Raw genomic sequence first — 21,991 nt, 5'->3', positions numbered from 1 at the left:
TCGTCAACCGACCTTCCACGTGTGTTGCTTAGATTAAAATTGCTTGAATTGTGGGTTTTATTATGGTTAATTAATAATTAAGTAATTAGAATATTACAAAGGAATAAAATCATATGATTTAGAATCTTTAATCTTCTCATGAGCCGGTGGAATTTCTTTTGACGAAAAGAAATAAAGTTTTGTTGAAAGTATTCAAAGGCTTTATGCGTTGCTATCCCTTTTGTCGGTCCCTCATAGAGTAAACCTTACTCCCGATAAGTTTTCTTATAAATGCATTTTTCATTTTGTAATAAACTTCATATCTATGTAATATAAAGTTTATTATTATTAGCATAAAATGTCAATTTACAACATAAGATACTGCTACGAGTTGATGTTAAAAAAATGTAGAAAATTTTATTTGCAAACATTTTTATATCTTTTTATTATTTAATTTAGTCCTCATTAATTATTTTTTTAAATCCACCACTGATTTTATGTTGATACAAATAAGATAATAAATTATTTTTTGAATCTGCCTATGATTTTATGCTCTATCATTTAACATTATTTTGATCTAATCAACTATACAAGTTGGATGATATTTTTTTTTTTTTTTTGGTGGTTGAAGATGCGTAAACCTTCACCGATCGGATGTATCATAAATTAATGTAAAGTGAATAAGGAATTAATTATACCTGATTTCTTTGAAGATTCTGGAATAACTTGCAATCCTCGTGGGATTTTGTTGATTGAGCTTAAATACATGATTGTAAAAGACACCTCAATGCTCAAGTTAGTGTATGGAGATTGAGAATTGTTTTACAACTTGATTTCTTTTGACTTTGCACTAAAAATTGACCAAAAGGTTTTTTGCCCTAATTTATTGGCTGAGAGAGGGGGAAATGGTGGAAAAACTCGAGTTTTCAACACGTGGTTTTATTACTAACCACGTTCTTTTACTTATTAACATCTCTAGTTTGATTGTTGTTTATTTTTTTCTTGACCTTTCATATGAATCATCCGATGGATGTTGTCCTTAAATCTGAGGTCAACTACAGCTCACATTGATATTAATTTACAATCGGGAAGCAATATGAACTGTGTTTATATTGACCTTTAATTTAGGATCAAGGTAAAATATACCCATTATCTGCATTAACAATTTAAAAGAAAAAAAAACACGTGATGCAGTGTAAGTGATTACATTTTCCGGCACTCGTATATTATAGTAGCTGAATATGGCTATCAGATGACTTTGGGCATTTATTGTTTGTCATTTGGATCGGCCACAACAATTGCAACAAATCGATGAGCTTAATTATAATTTAGTGTTTGTGAAATTTGAATTACGTACTGAGAAGTGATGAATATTGTCTATTTGTCTTTGTGTGCTGATTGAAACAATACACCCACCAAGGGGGACACAACATTTATGTTTGTGATTATCCCAAAGTTGAAGGCATAGTATTAGGATCAGGCAAATGCTAATAATAAATTAATAATAATTTATAAATAACAATATGATCTGAATGGGGACATATACGTACACGTGATGTGGCCCTATTTGTCTTAGCATAAATGATTATTTTTGTGCGGTAATGTAGCAACCGACATCTTTTAATTACCGTTACCTATTATATTTATCTATCTATATCCATATTGATGGTGGCCCATATCCCTGAATTTTTTGCTAGCGTGTGCGTGTTTGACTTGAATAATGAACAAATTAATTTTACTCGTGTTTCTGCAAACAATCTGGGTCTAAGAGGTAACAGGATAAGCATTGCTTATGAAGATGTGCCACCACATTTTTTTAATGAACGTACAAGTGCAACAACAACTGGCTAGGGTTGAACTGAGAAGTAAATAGACTTGACAAATTATATGAAAAGGATAATTTGTTGTAAAGATATGATTTGCTCAAAAGCTAAACTAATTGTTATCGAGTAATAATTGATATCTTAAAATTTTATCAAACAATTAAATAAAATTAATGTAATTAATTTTATTTTAATGGATTCTATGTAATGTGTAATGTGTAATTCATCAAACAATTAAAAAAATTTACAAGTTTTAAGTGGAAATAATTACATTCGCTCACTATTTATTTTATGAATGTTAATAAATATTAAAATAAAATTTTATCATGTCTAGCTCTAGCACTGCTCATTATTATTATTATTATTATTATTATTATTATTATTATTATCAGGAGAAGTAGGCCACATTGAGTGGCTACCGGCGGTTCAGAATTTCGTCCTAATGGTCAAGTATAAAATCTTGTGTATATTGATATTCCTTTCGGACTAAGACGAACTCCTTTTCTTAGTTTATAATTTGATCTTTCTCCGCTCGGCCTAGAATTAATTTGCCAAAATTCACTTATACAATTAAATTTAAAATAATATCATTTTTTTTTTTACAATTTACTAATTCATCTTTGTTAAGTGTTCTTGGTAGGAGTAGGACGAGTTTCTCTTCCTTAGCATCTATGTTGGGCTCCTCATCCTCAAGCTTTCGGAAGGTCCACTTTTACCGATGAATATTCTACAATATGCAAATGAAAAGTCAGAGGTGTGTGCTACCAGTGAGAACCATTGACGGTCAAGTCAGCAACCAAAATTTTTGGAGAGAAAAAATGGAGAGTGAGAAGTATAAATTAAATAACATTTATTTGAGTTATTTTTCATTAAAAATTTTTACCAAAAGGATAGAGTTTATAATGACTTTTGTTGATTTGAATGATGTTTAAATTACTTTTGAGACACTTGCCATTATATGGCGATTTATGTTCATGTTAATTGATGCTTGCACAAGTGTCCCTGACCTTTCACTTATTGGCTTCTTGCTTACCCAGACAGATTACTCCATACCTTGGGGTACGGATTACCTTACGTAGGCGATTTGCTCAATATTGAAACTTCTCCTTACATTTTTAGGCGTTTATCTTTCACATGGGCGAGGAAACTTCCTCTTGGTAGATTTGATGAACTTCTGCTTTCACTGGAACTTTCGCTTATTGTTAAAGCAATACTATTCGTGCAACGTTGTGTATTAAAACTCTCAGTTTCACTGCACTTCGATTTTTGCTTTCACTACAAGTGAAATTATAACTGTCACTACCATATATGTAAAACGTGACTATCAATACAGATTTGAGAATGAAGATAAGAGTCAAGGCAATTATGAATGTGATTATTCCAACTCGATTTAGTATATTTTGATTTTTAAAATCAATCATGTAAATTTATTTTTTGAACTAAAACCATACATATGTTGGTTGATGCGGATATAAATAGTCACAATTCAGCAATCGGGTCGCAATGAATCTGCAAGAACAAATCACAATGTGTCCTCCAACTGCAAGAACAGATCCCTTCCATTCTTAAAGATTTAAGAATGGATTGTTAGGAACCTTCACGAACATATTGTCATGAGGTCATCGAAGGATAATCACAAAGTTGAAAGATCATCTTGTTGCGGAAGCGCGGGTTGAGCAATTACTAATATTCTGGTGATTCATGTGACTTTTGGAGAAATATAATGTGACAAACAAATGTAAAGAAAATAGGATAAAATAATTTCTGTGGTTTAGCATGATGCCTACTTTTACGGACAAAGATTGGAAGATAATTTTACTAATAAAATGAGAATCTACAAAAGTGGGAAAAACTCTCAAAACCCACAACTCCAATACACCCAATTAAATCCTCCCACCACTGAAGTAGAATCTCTCTCAAAATTCTCAAATTGTTTCACTTGCTTGCTCTCAAAATTGGAATGAAAACAAATGAACAATGACCCTTTTATCTATAGGAAGCATTGCTCACCTACCACACGCTTCAATTTGACTTTAATTGCCAAATTGACAAATTTGGCAATTCGTGCCAACTTTGTCATGCAATGCATGCTAACTGTCACATACAATTATTCAATTTGCATGCTTGACTTTTCAACACCTCTCAATTCACAAAGTAAGAATATACACTATCTGATTTTCTCTCCTACACTCTCTTTTGCATAATTCGGATTTTTATTTTACATATTTTCACTCACCCATGTAATGTCTTTATATTACAATTAGTGTGTTCTAATTGAAATAAACTTAACAAAGTCATTTGAATAAGCTAGATCTCATGCCATCAGGATGTAAATAAAACAATAAGTTACATCTTATGAATTCTCAATAAGTTCTACAATGTTAAGCCATCTCTTACTTTACATATAGTCAGCCCATCATGGGCGCCTAAATCTAACATCTACTCGCATGTAATGGGATCACAAGGTAAATAGAGTTGCGAGAATAGGGTCTTTGGGTAGTATCATATGAGCAAATGCAACGTGTGACCCATGGGCGACATAAACTAGAGCTTTAGATAGCTACAATCTCAATTGCAATTACTACAAGAGGTTTAGATAACTTGTTCAATATGTATCTTAGATTTCATTATTCACTACATCGGCACATACATATTTAATCCCTTAATAGAAGCTATGCTCAATATTGAGCACTCTATAAATTCTCAATTGTAACCATCCCTATATTGATTATACAATTGGTCGACCTGTAAATACATAGGTCGGATATGAGGAATTTGATTTGATTGTTTTAAGGATAATTTGGTCCCAATTACGTGCATGTGGCTATTATGTTAAGAAATTCTATTATATGGCTAATTTTGATAATAAATTTATAAAAATGACTAGATTGATAAAATTTTCAATATAATTAGGGATTTAATTTCCATCTTATAACATGAAAGGAATTTATTGCTCGAAGAGTATAATAACAATTATTGTTTAAGAATTAGGTAGCTGAATATGAGTGAAACATCATTAATTAAATTTCATCAATTTAAACTCCGATATTTGTTATATCGAAGATTTAACTCCCTAAAGCTTTGCTAATCAAGTTGTATATATGTTTTGATATGTCTCCCAAGAAATAATTGGATGATAATATTAAAGTTAGCAGACATGCACGTTGATAAAGTAGATGGTATTTGCAATGAAACCTGTTTTTGGACAAATAAAGAAATTCCAAAAAAGGAAGATTACTGCCAATATTTTTGGGGAGTTCACTAGATAGCATTTTGTCATTGAAATCAAGACCTTGTAAAGAAGATGCGTTGGTGATTCTAGAAGGGGAGTTGGTTATTACCAAAGAAAGTAGCTCGAAAATTGTTTCAACTAGGTCACATTCAACTTATAATACAGACCTTGAATGCAGCTTAACTGACCATGATGGTATTTTGCGTAGTTCAAATAATAATTGAAAGCAAAGACTAAAGTTTCGTTGGTGAGGTTTTTTATCCCTATCCAAAACTTTTATCCTTTTTTTTTCTTTAAATGCTATACAATTTTAAAATATTCACATAAAATACATGACACTATAATTATATTATATTATCATTTATTGATAGATTTTTATTGAATACTATTGACTATATAAGGTTTTATGTTTTAGAAATGATATATGACGGTTTCATTATCAATTAAATAATAATCAATAGTTTCATGCATACAACTAAGAAGAAGAAGAAGAAAGAATGGAATAAATAGAAGAACTTATATTTTTATAGTTTCATGTTTCTTAATTATCACCTAATTTTGTAAGTATGAGAGAAAAGTAGAATGGGCAGAATAATTTTCATTGACATTTGATTGAGTATATATACACATATGACTGACTTGTTATAAACGACCACCAGTTCCTATAGTTATGCTAGGATACCTATAATTAAGCTATGCAATCAAAGTCTATTGTAATTTAGGAATACATACAGAAAAATATATTTACAGCTCAATATAATAAATAAATGGATTCTACTTTCCAATATGACCCCTCAAGTTGGAGAGTGAATGTCTAGCACTCCAAACTTGCGAACCATAGGCATGAAAACATCTTTTCCCAAAGCTTTGGTTAGCATATCAGCAAGCCGATTTGCGGAACTCACAAATCTTGTTATCACACAACCTTCTTGTATCTTGTCTCTTATACAATGACAATCCATCTCTATGTGCCTTGTGTGTTCATGAAAAACTGGATTAGCTGCTATATGTAATGCAACCTTATTGTCATATTATAGCAATGCAGCCTCTTGATGTAAAATCCCCAAATCTCTAAGTAAGTAACGAAGCCATATCAATTCACAACAAGCTCCATTAGAAACTGCATCAATTTATATCGATCGGCTTGTGCTATGTCTGAATGTGTTGCCAATTCATCCCATAAACTTTTCAACTTAGTGCAGTAAGCAGAGACAGAGAGTTGCTCTTGTCAAAGAGAAGCAATATCTTGTTGTATCTCGAATATGCGAGATGCATTGCCTTGAGAGAAACGCTAATAGAAATCTTCCCAAACCTCATGAGCAATAGGATAACAAGTCATACTGTCAGCTATTTCTGGATCGTAAGAATTGGCGATCCAGAAATGAACCATATCGTTGCATCTTGACCAAGTCGCATAGCCTTTAGGATCACCTTCTTCTGAAGGAACTGTGATAGAACCATTGACAAATCCGAGCTTGTTCTTGGAGTTTAAAGCTCAAACCATAGCCCTTTTCCAACCAAAGTAATTATCTCCATTTAGAGGTTTGGAGATGAGAATCAATCCGGGGTTATCCGAACAGTGAGTGAAGAAGGGATTGGAGAGATTTTCCTTGGAGGAATCTGCAGAAATCTCTGATTTTTGTGGATCAGAATTGCTGGTTTTTGGAATATCCTCAAGGGCCATGATGGCTGAAAGAGAGATGCTATACGAGAGATTAAAGTGCAGTGAATCCTTACTCTGATACCATCTAAGTATGAGAGAAAAGTAGAATGGGCAGAATAATTTTCATTGACATTAGATTGAGTATATATACACATATGACTGACTTACTATACACGACCATCAGTTCCTATAGTTATGCTAGGATCCCTATAATTAAGCTATGCAATCAAAGTCTACTGTAATTTAAGAATACATATAAAAAGATATACTTATAGCTCAATATAATGAATAAATGGATTCTACTTTCCAATATGACCCCCATCCGGTCAAAAAAATAGGTATGGAGTGTTCCAATTTCTTGATAAGAAATTGTTAGGGTTATGAGTGATATAAGCTTTCAGGGAAAGAAGAGCACCTTGATATGTGATAATGCTAGTGTTGGCTGTTGACATTACAAAGGGGAGAATCAAACAATGAACCAAGCAGAGGCGGATGTAGTGTGGGACCAGTGGGGGCCCAAGCCCCCACTGAAAAAAAAATATTACCCCTTTTTATTTAAAAGAAAAATTAATAAATTTTAAATAATTCTTGTCAAATTATCAAATAGCCCCATTCTTTTAGTTTCTACAACCAGAATATGGAGAACATTTTTAGCAATAAAATTTGCAAAGAATTAACTTTGGAATCAAATGGGAGATGAATGGATAAATAATAATTTGATTGTTTATGTAAAAAAAAGATGTGTGTAATATAATAGTGTTGATAATGAGTCTATTACACAACGTTTTCAGAATATGAAATCACGTAGAGAACAATTATAAATGTGTTATAAAAAATTTTGTATATTCAAATTTCAGTTTTTACATTTTGTTGTTATTTAATTTAGTTCCTGGTAAATTATTTTTCTAAATCCACCACTGGAACCAAGAGAACTCTTACCGTACTAAGACAATGAATTATTTCCATGGGAGAAAAAAGATTGTTTTGTAATAATGAACTCTCATAAGTGCTACAAAGTATATATACTAGAAAAAAAACGAAATCTCTAAGAAGTAGCAAAAACAAGTTAACGAGTGGAGAAAATGACCACTCATAACTTGGTTGAATGGTGTCATAATAATTGCGTGAACTCATTGGCCCCCTGTATATTATCTTGTGGAATCTTTTCACTAATTGGCTCTTTAGTCCTTTCAGCTGGCATACTGTTAACATAAAGAGGCAACAAAGCTATCATTCTACCTTCTCAAGTATTATCTTGGATACACGCACTAAGCCTCAAATTTGAGTGGCCAATTAAATAAAATTATTTAAAACTTGAAAGAAACTTATATTAATTAAATAAGTGTTATACAACTGAATCTTTTAATATAGATACAAATTGTATAGATTGCTCTTATTCTCTGATTGTGTTTATTAAATAAAGTAATAAACTTCTAAAGAGATTACAATTATCAACACTTATCAGATAATGTTCCCAAGTAGTCTATAGTCTGTTAAGTGGAGTCTTTGTACATCGCATGTGACATGTATTGTGAAGTGCATGAGGAAGGATGTCACATAAGATAAACAAAATGTTAACCGGGTGTAGTTGTGTTATTATGCCTCCACAAGATAGGCTTTCCGTCGTGAACACCTAACTTGAATCGTGAAGCAATAAATGGAGTATGGGGAAGAGCTTTGATGAGTGTGTTAGCGAGCTGCTTTCGGATGGTATATGAACAATGCTCAACAACCTTTTTGCAACCTTGTCACGGATGAAATAAAAATCAATTTCGACATGCTTTATTTTTTAATGATACACAAGATTGGTGCAAACAAAAGTAGCTCCAAGATTGTCACAGTAGAGAACAGGTTTAGGAATTTTGACAGCAAGTTCAAACAACAAATTGTATAACCAACAAATTTCAGAGAAAGTGCTTGCAATTGACCGAAATTTAGCTTCAGTAGATGATCTTGCAATGGAGCGTTGTGTCTTGGAGGATCGTGAGACTGGATTCCACAAAAGAATATGACATAGCCACTGGTTGAGCTGCGATCATCTAAGTTGTCATCCCAATCAGAGTCAGTGTAGGCAGTGAGCAAAGTATTGGAGTGTGAGCAAAAAAAGAGGCCAAAGAAAATTGTATCCTTGGGATAGCATATGAGTCACTTATCCGCTTGCGAATTGAGCTTTGTTGGTTGACGAAGAAACTGAGTTGAGCTTGTTTACGACAAAGCATATGTATGGACATGTGAGAGTAACATATTGAAGAGCACCAATAAGTTGTCTAAACAATGTAGCATCCACGAAGTTCAAGCCATCATTGATCTTTAAGGGTGTTGAAAAGGACAGCGCTGTTGAGACAGGCTTAGCATTAGAGATGTCAAATCATTGCAACAAAATTCAAATATAATATTGTGAGAGAAAAAGCCCATCACAGGTCTGGATGAACTCAACTCCCAAAAAGTAGTGCAAATTACCGAGATCTTTCAGTGCAAAAGTGTTACCAAGCGCATGGATGAACTTGGCAAGGGCGAGATTGTTGTTACCAGTGAGAATTGTGTCGTCCACATAGGTTAGGAATATAAGACAAACCCCATTATGATGGAAGATGAAAAGTGAAGCATTTGAACAGCTTTGTTGAATTCTGTCATCCACATATATTGACTTCTTTAACCTGCACACAAAATTTCGACGGTGAGTATCAACAAAACCAGGAGGCTTTTTCTTAATGACTTCCTCATCAAGAGTGCCACTTAAGAAGGTATTGTTTATTTCGAGTTGTTGCAAGGACCAACCATTGTGTAATGTTAAGAAAAGAATGACCAAAATGGTGGTGTGTTTCATGATAGGGCTAAGTGATATGAAAATCTATGCCAGCCCATTTATGAAATCCTTTCGCTACCAAGCAAGCTTTAAATTGATCAGTTGTTCCATTTAGGTGTCGTTTGACATGGAATACCCATTTACAGCGAACGTGACGGCGGAACCAATTCCCACGTGTCATTGGTTATAAGTGCTTGGTATGCCTTTTGAGTGCTGATGTTTGCCTCGGGTCAAACCTCGAATATAAACAAAACGGTGTCGTTTTGTTTTGTTTTTTTTTTTTTAATTTTTTGCTTCTCCGCTTTCTTTTTTGCGTTGTTTTCTTTTTCGTTTCTTCGTTTATTTTTTGTTTCTTCCATCCTCGACCGAGATCCACAGCAGAACAGGATCCACAGCAGAATGCTTCATCCTCTTCGTCTTAAGTTGAACTGAAGAAAGTGATTAACAAAGAACGCACCCATTTATTGAAGAACAAGACCAACAGCAGCTAAGTTTCGGCTGCGAAACTTGTCATTGAAAGTTGAGTTTCGGCTACTAAGCTGAGTTTCGACGGAACAAGACCAACAGCAGTTGCGAAGTTTCGGCAGAGCAAGATTAACATTGTGCCTGAAAGCTTGAATTTTCGAAGCTTGAATTTTTTTTCGATACTGTCTTCTTTGCAACATTTTGTTTTTTGATTTTTTTTAATTTTTCCCTGTATTTTTACAACATTGTAACATTGTAACATTGTAACATTGAATTTATTTTTTCAGTTCTCATATTCTTGATTTGTCTCATTTGCGTTCTCACGTTTTGAGCAATAAGACCCCGAAAATGAAGCCTAAAGATGGGTTGCATTCGGAGGAGTTGGTGGTTTCTCCGATGTCACCTAAATTATCGGAGGGGAAGAAGAGAAAAAGAAAGGACTATAGCGAAGAGAGGAGTGGTGATGCTGTGGTGATAAGGTCTAAGGTGAAAACGCAGAGTGGCAAAGTTGAGAATTTAAAGAAGATGAGGGTTTATTATAAGAAAGTGGTGTATGATGAGGGTGAATTTGAGGTGGGAGATGATGTGTATGTGAAGAGGAGAGAGGATGCATGCTCGGATGAAGAGGATCCTGAGGTGAAGGAGTGTAGGATTTGTTTTAGAGCAGGGAGGAATGTTATGCTTGAGTGTGATGATTACTTAGGTGGGTTTCATTTGAAGTGCTTGAAGCCGCCGTTGAAGGAGGTTCCTGAAGGTGAATGGGTTTGTGAATTTTGCGAGGCGAGGAAATTGGGGAAGAAGATTGAGTTACTTAAGCCTCCGGAGGGGAAGAAGAGGGTGAGCACAATGAGGGAGAAGCTCCTTTCGAGTGATTTGTGGGCTGCTAACATTCAAAGGTTTTTAGAATTTCATTGCTGTGGTTGTTATGATTTGGTTTGATTGTAGATTTTTATTTTGCTGATGGATTGCAGTATGTGGAACGAGGTGGATGGGAACTATTGGTGTCGCGTGTGCTCGTATATGATCCCTGAAGAGATTGTTGCTGAAAGACAACCACATAATTTTCGTTTGCGTTTTGGAGAAGCAAAAAAGAAAAAGAAAAACAAACAAACAAACAAAACGATTTTGTTTTGTTTATATTCGGGGTTTGCCCCGGGGTTTGACCCAGGGCAAACATCATTTTCCATGCCTTTTACATGGCCTCAAGCCAAAGAGGATCTTTTAGAGCTTCAGATATGGCATGGGGTTCAAGAGAAGGAATTTCGGGTAGGTTGGTTATTAGAATTTGTATGATGTCGATTGGAAGTGTGTGGAGTGAGTAAGGGTGATGCAGGTTAGACACGCTTTTGGTAAGTGTTGCGATTAGGATAACGATTTTTGGTTTAATTTTATGTTGACTGCAGGAGTTTGTGCAAGTGTTACATCTCTTTTTAGATACTCTTGAAAGTCAACAAGCTTGTCATACAATTCATCAAAAGTGACAGACGTTTCTCGAGTTCGGGCACCACCTATGATTTCTTTTAACTCTTTCCCGATATTGTTTACCATCTGAACAGAAATATCATCATCTATAATGGGGGAATCAAATAGAGTTAACTCATCAGCTATGGATAGTAGATTATTCAAATAATCCGCAATTGTTTGATTTTCTCCATGAGGGCCAGTCAAGCATTCTTTGAGTGTGAACACTCTACTTTTGCTTTTGCTAGAGTATAGTCATTCTAGTTTTTCCCAAGCCTGCTTGGATGTTGAACAACTAGCAACTAAGGATGCTATCTTTTCGGTTGAGGATGTAAGAATTGCATTAAATGTGTTTTTTTAAGGGAGTACTCTAGGTTTGTGTTGGAGGCAGTGCTGCAGCTTGAAGATGAGATTTGATCAGGATGTGGAAGTGTTCCATGTATTTTATCAAATCATGGCCAAAAGCTAGCTAGAGAAACCGAGCTCTCCAATTAAAGCAGTTGTTGGGTGTCAATCGAATTGGAAGTTGAGCAGCAGCGTTGATAGCTAGAGATGCACTCCGAGATTTGAGTTGCTAATTGTGTGGTTGAAGTTGCTGTGGAATGTTGGCTGGCCATTGTGAGGATTCTAAATCTCCGTAGAGGTTAAGCTCTAATACCATGAAAGAAACTTGTATTCGCTAAATAATCATTATACAGCTGAGTCTTTTAATATAGATACAAACTGTAAAGATTGCTCTTATCGTATGATTGTGTTTATCAGATAAAGTCATAAACTTCTAAAGAGATCACAATTATCAACACTTACAAGATAAAGTGCCCCAATAGTCTATAATCCATTAAGTGGAGACTATGTACAGCACATGTAACATGTAGCGTGAAGTGCACCAGGAAGGATGCCACATGAGATAAAGATAAACAAATGTTAACCAGGTGTAGTTGTGTTATTAAAAACCACTCGATCAACCACTCCTGAGAGCATATATATGGTTGGGGTTATTCCTCAATTAACTTTAAAAAAAAAAAGTTCCCATAAAAAATCATACAAAAATTTTCATCTCAAAGTAACATGACATGATGATACTATGATTTAATTGTTAAAACTAAATTACTTAATGATCAAATTTTTTGATAATCTACGGGTTTATGTTTAAGTTATAATGCTCTCCGAAATGTTGGCTTGTCCAGGCAATTTTACTCGGACAAAGTAGTAGCATTACCGATATGTTCCTCCGAAAAATTTTGCTAATCATCAATTATGGGACGATTCAAATGCTCCATTTTTATTAATTAAAGGGAGGAGGTGTCAACTTAAATTGTTAGTAACGAAATGAGTGAGAAAGCTTTTTGCGTATCAAACGGAGAAGGTAGCTGCTGAACAGTGTCCTACAACAAAGGACTGCCCTTAAACCAACTCAGGAGCCGCTGAACAGTGTCCTAGAACCAATTTTTTTTGTATGATTGTTGAGTTAAAATTCGACAGTCACCAAATTTAAAAAAAAAAAGAAAAATAAGACTTTTGCAAATTTTTATATACTTTTTTAAGAAAAACCAGTCACAAAACGGATTGCACTGAGTGATTGACTGAAAAGCAAAGCAAACATAGCATGTGTGCTTGGTAGTAGATGACGTGGATTCATGTTTAATTAGTTAATTTTCAACGAGGCTTATTTTTGGATTATGTAACTTGGTGTACCAATTAGTTGAATTAGTAGAATTTCTTGTGGGTTGAAAACAAGACGATTAAGATCCGCAATTCTAATATTGTTGCGATTTTGGAACCTAAAATCAGTGGAGTTAAAGCTGATAACTTTATTAAGCGTAGTGGTTTTGAGTTATCGCATCGAGTGGAAGCTGAAGGTTTTGCAAGGGGTATTTGGATTTTATGGAAAGAAGAATTCAGGATGGAGTTTGTTTTTAATCACAAGCAGTACATTCATTTTAAAATCACAGATTTTTCTGATGGGTCACTGCCGTTTATGCTAGCCCCAACCCAAATTTTAGGAGGGAGCTATGGAGCAATCTTGACCTGGTAGCTAATTCAGTTACAAGACCATGGCTACTAGGTGGAGACTTCAACTCAATCCTACATGTTTCCGAGAAAAAAGGAGGTTCAAAAAAAGGCAATGGTGTTTATAGACTGTTTAACAAATGGTTTCATGATAATCAGCTTATGGATATACATTTTAAAGGGCCTTGTTTCACTTGGTCAAGGGGATCTCTCTTTAAAAGATTAGACCGAGCCATATGCAATGACCAGTGGAATGTGTCTTTTATGGAAGCTTCAGTTTTACATCTTCCAAAAATTCATTCTGACCACCGTTCGATTCTTGTCAGATTTGGTCGTAGTTTGAAGAAAATGAATGTTGTTAGGCCTTTTCGTTTCTTGGCAGCTCGGTTGACGGACCAGTCTTTCCAATCTCTAGTGGCTAAGGAATAGTGCAACTCTAAGGGATATATTCGGGCTGCTCATGACTTTGTGGATAAAGTTAGTGTGTGGAATAAAGAGAATTTTGGGAACATTTTTAAAAGGAAAAGGTGTTTATTGGCAAGATTAAATGGTATTCAACATGCTCTGGAGAAATTTGATTCAAACCGGCTTCTTGAGCTTGAGTCCAAATTGAAGATGGAACTTGAAACTATACTATCCAAGGAGGAGTTATTGTGGTACCAAAAGTCAAGGAGAGAATGGATTTCATGTGGGGATAGAAACACTGCTTTTTTTCACAGAAAAACAATAACGAGAAAAAGGAGAAACCGAGTGGATGCAATCCAGAGCAGCAAGAGTACGTAGATTTATAACAAAGAAGAGATCAAGTCCCATGCCATTGATTTTTTCTCTAAACGTTTTTCTTATAATGATGAAGTGAGTTTTAATTTCCCGATTGCTAATGCTTTTCCAAGAATTGATGAGTACAGTTTAGTTGATCTTAGCAGAACTATTCTTAACGAGGAAATTAAAGCTACAATTTTCAGAATGAACCCTCTAAAAGCTCCTGGAATTGATGGCCTTCATGGTCTCTTCTACCAGTCGCAATGGGATGTGGTGGGCTCATCAATTTGTGAACTTGTGAGCAATATTTTTAAAGGCAATCCCCTCCCTCCAGAGCTTAATAAGACCCTTATTGTTCTTATCCCAAAAACAAACAACCCCACCAACTTGAGGATGTTCTGTCCCATTAGCCTATGTCTAGTGATGTATAAAACTGTTACAAAAATTTTGGCAAATAGGTTAAAAGGAATTCTACCGGAGTTGATCAGACCAACCCAGACAAGCTTTGTTCCCGGAAGGCAAATTATAGAGAATATTGTGATGGCGCAAGAAATTATCCACACCATGAGAAACAAAAAAGGAAAAATCGGGCAGATGGCTATCAAAGTGGACCTTGAGAAAGCTTATGATCGGCTTAGTTGGGACTTCATTCATGATACTCTTAAGGATGTTGGACTGCCTAAAGAGTTTATTCGAATTACAATGGAGTGCATTACTACGGCTAGAATGCAAATTTTATAGGAAGGGGAGATCACTGAAGAATTCACTCCGTTTAGGGGAATCCGACAGGGTGACCTTCTTTCTCCTTATATTTTTGCTCTATGTATCGAGCGCTTTAGTCATGCAATTAATTTGGCAGTATGAAATGGAAATTGGTGTCCTATACGTCTCTCGAGAAATGATGTTCCTCTTACTCACCTCTTTTTTGCAGATGACCTACTTCTTCTCACCGAGGCTTCTTGCAACCAAGCCCATGTGATCAATAATGTGCTGAATATTTTTGGGAGAGTTGATTAGCAAACAGAATACTCGAGTTTATTTCTCAAAGAATGTTATTGCAGAAAAGGCAAGGAAAATCAGTGATTCATTGGGATTTACCGCTACGGATAATCTTGGAAAATATCTTGGAATGCCTTTACTTCACAATAGAGTGACAAAAGCCACTTATTAAGAAATTGTGGATAATGTTGATAAAAATCTGTTTGGATAGAATGCAATGCATCTCTTCCTTGCTGGGAGAATTACTCTAGCTCAATCGGTAATTCAAGCGATCCCCATTTTTTCCATGCAAACAACAAGGATCCCTCATGGAATTTTGGATAAAATTGATCGGATTTCTCAAAGATTTATTTGGGGGAGCAAGAATGGAAGCCATAAACTCAGTTTGATTAATTGGAAAATGATATGTTCTCCAAAAGCTGAAGGTGGTCTAGGTTTTAAAAATCTTACAAACATGAACAATGTTCTCCTCATGAAAATTGGATGGAATGTGCTAACCTCTACTCACAGTCACTGGATTCGGGTTTTGAGATCAAAATATGGGCTTGTTCAGATTTTATTCCCTCCAAGCTTGAGAATAAACGCGGCTCTTATCTCTGGAAAGGCATAAGCAGAATATGGGGGTATGTGTTGCAGGGCACGAGATGGTCGATTGGAAAAGGGAATAAGGTAAATTTTTGGCATCAAAGTTGGGTTTCGGAAGAGCTTCTCATTGCTAATCATACTATAACTCAATTACCGGATGAATTGAAGAATAAATGTGTGGCGGATTTTGTGGATATTAAGGGAAATTGGAATTGGAGTATGTTTGGTCATTTTCTTCCCAACCAGATTCTTCTCCAGATTGTAGCAATCAAACCACCTTCGGATGACAACAACGAGGATCAACCTTTTTGGGTTCACTCAAAATCAGGCAAGTTCACATCTAAGTCAGCTTATATCTCCCTTAATAATCCAATCTCCAATAATGATGCCCATATATGGAAATTGATTTGGCATTGGAAATGACCCCAGAGGATTCGCATTTTCTTGTGGTTGGTAATGCATGGAAGAATTAAAACAAAAGAGGAGCTATTTAAGAGGCACATCCAAATTTCTATGGATTGTGAATATTGTGGAAAGGAAAAGGAAGATGTAATCCATGCTCTTCGTGATTGTGTTGTGGCAAAAAAAATTTGGAATCATTTGGCTCCAGATATGCTCAAGCAATCCTTTTTCTCTCTTCATCTCCGTGACTGGTTATGCTTTAACTTGGGCAAGGTTGGTATCAATAAGGTTGTGGATGAATGGGCCTGCTTATTTGGCGTTGCTGTTTGGAAAATTTGGTTCTGGTGCAACCAATTTATCTTCACACACAATGCCTCTTGCTGCACTCAGATGGTCACGGAAATTAGATCGTGGGTTCATGATATCCATATTGCAAGAGCAGGTCTCAATGTTGTTCGTACTAGTAAAATCATCAAAGAAATTGGCTGGCAAGCTCCCTCGGAATCCTTTTTCAAATTGAATACAGATGGTTCTCGATTAAAAAATGGTTTGGCAAGTGTTGGAGGATTGGTGAGGGACTGCTCTGGCAAGTGGCAATTTGGATATGGCATGAACACTGGTCTTTGTTCGGTGACTTCTGCTGAATTATGGGTTTTGTTTCAAGGTCTTCATCTTGCGTGGGATCGGGGTATCCGTTACTTGGTGGCAGAGGTGGACAGCCAATGTATCTTTCAACTTATCTCTTCCACAAGAACAAAGCCTAATGCACATCTTTCACTTATCAATGCCATCAAGGAGTTGATGAATAGAGATTGGCAAATTACAATAAAACATATATATCGGAAAGCTAATTTTGCTGCTGATTTCATGGCCAAGTTGGTAGGATTTTTACCTCTCGATTTTCATGATTTTGATAACCCACCAGAGGGTATTGGATATTGGTTATGTAATGATATCTATGGGAATACTATTCCCTGCTCTGTTTTGTCCTAATCTTTACTAGGCTCCATTGTATCAAAAAAAAAAAAAGATCCGCAATTCCGCTTACATGGATAGGGAGGATATTGAGGTACCGTTAAATTAAAACTTGAAAAAGAAAAAAATTGTGTTGTGGATGAGTGTGTGTTGCGAGTGGGTGAGGACATATGTTGAGATAGAGGAGTCGGGAGATAATAAAAATTTTAATTATGATTTTTTGGAGAGACCAGAATATAGGGAGGGATAACTGTTTTCATGGTTGCCGTGGGAGAGAGGTTTAAATAGATACCGGCCGGAATGTTTGAGCCCAAATAAATGGAAGATAAAATGTTTACGTAGAGCTATTAGCACCCCATCATTATCCTTGTCAAACGCCTTACTGTTGTATTCATAGTTTAATTATTAGAGAGACTTAGATTTAAGGACATGTATAAGTCTAATAAAGCCCAACTCATTCTTTTAAAAAATTAAAATTTCCTTCAACCGCAAATCTCAGACCTCTTTTTTTCTTTCGAATTTTAATTAGTTTTTACTTTTGATAAATTCTAAATAATTTAAAACAATAAAATATAGCAACATGTAGGCTTACAATTATTATTTTTTGTTTTAGATATTTCAATTTAAAACCCTTTAATTTTGTCACTGTTATTTAATTTTTCCAAAGTTGAAGACACACAAAAAAAAAAGATTCATGAGATAAAATAACGATGACAAAATATTTGTGATACATTAAACAATCCTCATAGAAAAACCTTTCGCAGCCACAAAACAACCATATTTGTTCATTAAAGTTGAAAGCCTTTTAAGAGTAAGAGGAAAAAGTAAAAATATTAGGGATAAAAATTGACAATCTCCCCAAATTATATATACAACGAAACTAATCAAGTTTTTGAATCAAGCTAATTTTAATTTCTTTTACAAATAATTTATGCTTCATAAGTAATATATTTCTTAGGAGCCTCATTTCAAGTGAAGTGTCATCCATCTATTAAATGATAAAATTTGCAACCTATAAAATTATTTATTTAACCATCTTATCAACAGATAAATGAATAATACATAATGTTTGTGCAATTTCTTCGAAAATTATTAATAGTAATTTAAAATATATAATACTTTAAACAATAGTTAGTGAAAACATATGGAGATCTAAAAGCATTATACTTTGATAAATGCTAATGCTGTATTTTAAGAAGTACTAGTAATTTAAGAGTGTGCAAATGGTAACATCTTGTAATTCATGGGCATCATCTAGTTAAAATGGTAACATTTTGTAGGCTGAAAACAAGAGGATTAAGATTCAAATTTTGCTCTTATGACCGGAGAGAGAAATTGATAATTAAGAGTGTTCCACAAGTTTCTTTTTTTTTTTTTCCCTCAGAAAAAGTCCAAATTGATATTTTAATCATGTTACTTTTTCCACGATTTGAATACGGATAATCAATTAAAAAAATATTTGAAATGCATTTCTTCAAGTTACTAAAGGCCTCTACAAGATATTTTTCAAATAAACTTAAAAAATAGTTGTTTGGGGTGTAAAGTGTTATCGTGACATTTTTAGACTCAAATAAATATTATTTCGAAAGTGAATGATGTGTTGTTATCGTATTTTAGTTATATTTTGCATTAGCATCTATTTTAGTTTATTTTTAATGAATTGAGTTTGGTTTAGATCATTATGTGCTTAGATTATGTGCATGACTGTACGTGATCGAAAAGCTCAAGTTTTGGGGATGGAATGTTACTGCAACAGACTTGCAAAGATGACAAAATAACTTAGTTGTAGATGAATAAAACAAGTTTGAATGACTGAAGTTGTTGTAGTCGTTGCTGCAGCAATCTTGGAGCAATAACAAACTGGATTTCGTGCGCAATAACTAAAAGATTGCAATATAAAATTTCCAAAAATGGAAGATACACGTCATATACTTGTAGTGCCTTAATTCCAAGTTATAAAAGGAGCGCGCATGAAAAGAAAGAAGGGGGGGGGGGGGGAACCGTCACTCAAAGAAAATAACAGAGAAAAACGAAAAGAAAACAGAGAATAAGAGAGATTGAAGGGCTGCAATAGAGGATTCAAGGAGAAAACGGAGGAGAAATCACCAAGACTAAGGAGAGCTTAATTATTTTTCTTATTTTCTTGTTTTTATTTATTTATGGGAATGTACTTGATGGCTAAAACAATTTTATTTACTAGTTTATCATAAATCATTAACTGAACTTTGATGTGGTTGAATGAGAAACAAGCTTAATGGTTATTTGACTGACATATGTGTATTGCTCTGTATTTGTTATAGCAATTTGTCTTAATTTTAATTATTGCAATTCCGTATTTTGGCTGACCACCCATTTAATGCATACTATTTAAGAAGGAATTTAAAAAAAATCTGACTTAGTGGAATAAATTAATACAGTAAATGGTTTTAGATTGGGTTTCCCAAGTTGAGTTAATCTTTATTTAAATAGGGTCATACTTGACTAAAATTAGTGAAGAACTAGACATAAAGATTCACCTTGTAGAGTAAACAGAACCTAGAATGTATAATGTTATATCTAATGATAGCATAACAATTGGTTACTGTTAGGTTGCATTAAGGTATAAGGTATCCAACAAGCGACAATTAAGGATGCATGAGAGATTTTACCCAGTACTGTAGTAGATGTTATAGTAACGGTACTATAATTGAAAAAAAAAGTCTAATGCCATTGATTGAGTTTAATCACTCAACTACTCCCTTCCCCGTTAATTACATCCTTGTGTTTGGCTAATTTTTTTATTGTATTTTATTTATTGGATTTATTATAATTTAGTTAGTTACTTAGTTTCATTAATTATTCTATTTTAATTCAGATTGAAATTCTATTGTTACGATTGTTGTACAAAATCTGATCATATCAATCCTTGTGGAGACGATCTGAATATTCATCAGCATATTACTTATTGTGTACAATTGCACATTGAAACCTATAGCAATAGAAATCACCCAACAACTTCCTTCGGCGAAAAGTAACTCCTCGTGGAAGCTCATTTTCAAGGAGTTGTTAGCTGATTGCTCTAGTATAGCTAGATAGGGGAGAACGAGGAGAGACCTTGGTCGAGTTGGATAAAATACTTGGTCAATTGAAGTTATTAGCATGTGAACTTCTTCTAGAGAGTTCGGGCACAAAACCCACTCAACAACGGTTGTGACGCCTATTTACCCACAATGGTACAAATGATTCAATAACGATTGTAGGGTGACGGAGGCCGAATATTCAAGCTGGGTATAAAAAGTATAATGGATAAAGGTAATGGGGTTAGACACTTAGACATTGAACTCGTCTATATCTTAATTTCCCTTTACTTTATAGTTTCTCTTTTTGATATTTCTTGGAGTTTTAAAAGCAAATCTTTCTAGAATTAAAAAATTAAATTATAATTAAGCCATAGGATTGGTGGTATAGTTGTTCTAAAATAAGCCCAGATCGATAACTTGAGAGTCAGAGGGTTTACACCAGAAAAATCTTCAGTATCCTATGACTGGGTGATTGTGTGTGTAGGAGTTTTTTTTATAAGAAGCTCGAAGCCCCAAGATCTTGTTCATTAGGAGAGGAAACAGCTCAAAATCGCCCCCTATCACTTATAAATTTAGGTGTTGAAGTGGTTTCTTGGTCGCTATAAAGCTCAACTAGAATGTTGCATCAATATTTTGGCATCGTTTGTGGGGAGCTAAACGAAAAGATGCCGTCAATAGAGCAAATTAAAGGAAGAAGAAGGAGTGCAACCATGGACATATGAGGGAGTGATGGTCAAGGAGCAAACCCGGGCTCAACGAGTCGATTAGAATATATGTACCTGCGTGTTATGATGAAATCAAGCATTATCAGAAACTAAGAAAGTAAAATGAAAACTAGAATTTTCACCCAAGATCTTAATTAAGTTTGATTACATTCTATATATGCTAAAAAGTACCATGATGTATGCATAACATTAGGGAAATACATTGTAAAAGAATTTTTTTTTTTTTTGGGGTTTTTAATTTTTAATTTTTACAGGCTGAGTTTCCTATTAAAAATCCAGCTAAACTTAACGCGAGACAGCTTCAGCTTCTTGGCTTGCTGATCGGCTAACCCCTGCAGTCGCCTAATCCTAGGCGCTAAGCCGCACACAAACTCTTGTGCACGTCTCCCTTCACCCGTCAACCCTTCCAGCTTCTCCAATCCCCACTGTCCAATCAAAAACTCTAAAATATCCGCAGTCATGTGCCGTATTCACGCCAAGCTGCTGAGCCACTATCGCAAAATGCGCAAACAGCTGTGGGTCATGCCCATCGTACATCAAGTGAGCGGCCATGCCCGTGGGGTCCACTTCAAGGAGCTTTTCGACGATCCTAGCGAAGGCGTTTTCGTGGCGCTTGTCATCTGATGCAATGGTTCCACATATGCGCGCGAGCACTGGATCACCTCCCTCTTTCGCCAGGCGGGCCGTGTTGCCGTGTGATATGAAAGTGGCGCGCTCTTGAAACGATGTGTAAACAAAGCCCAGATACGGGTTGTTCTCTATCCCAGGGTCCTGTTTGGTAAATTAAAATGCCCATCTTGTCCTTAGTTAACAATTAAAATTAAAGAAAAAAATATTTCCAGTCAATTATACCATACAAGATACAAGTCCAGATGACTTTCTTTAATAAAAATTTGTGTTTCATTCATCAAACACCTATAGCAACTGAATACTCATCAGTATATTAGTTGTTGTTTAGACTTGTACATTGAAATCTATAGCAATAAAAATTACCCAACATGTATCAAAGCTTGTCACAAAGATTCATCTTGGATTTGGCATCTTC

General features: G+C 34.9%; 1 pseudogene; it reads right to left on the bottom strand.

Moving 5' to 3' along the window:
* Nucleotides 1-21,155: 21,155 nt before the first annotated feature.
* On the bottom strand, nucleotides 21,156-21,723 carry LOC107177299 (stearoyl-[acyl-carrier-protein] 9-desaturase 6, chloroplastic-like; annotated as a pseudogene).
* Between the last annotated feature and the right edge of the window lie 268 nt (nucleotides 21,724-21,991).

Source organism: Citrus sinensis, chromosome 6 (genome assembly GCF_022201045.2).
Source record: "Citrus sinensis cultivar Valencia sweet orange chromosome 6, DVS_A1.0, whole genome shotgun sequence".
In the NCBI taxonomy this organism is placed as follows: domain Eukaryota; kingdom Viridiplantae; phylum Streptophyta; class Magnoliopsida; order Sapindales; family Rutaceae; genus Citrus; species Citrus sinensis.
The sequence above is the reverse complement of the archived record's forward strand: the minus strand, read 5'-3'. Positions and strand labels throughout refer to the sequence as shown.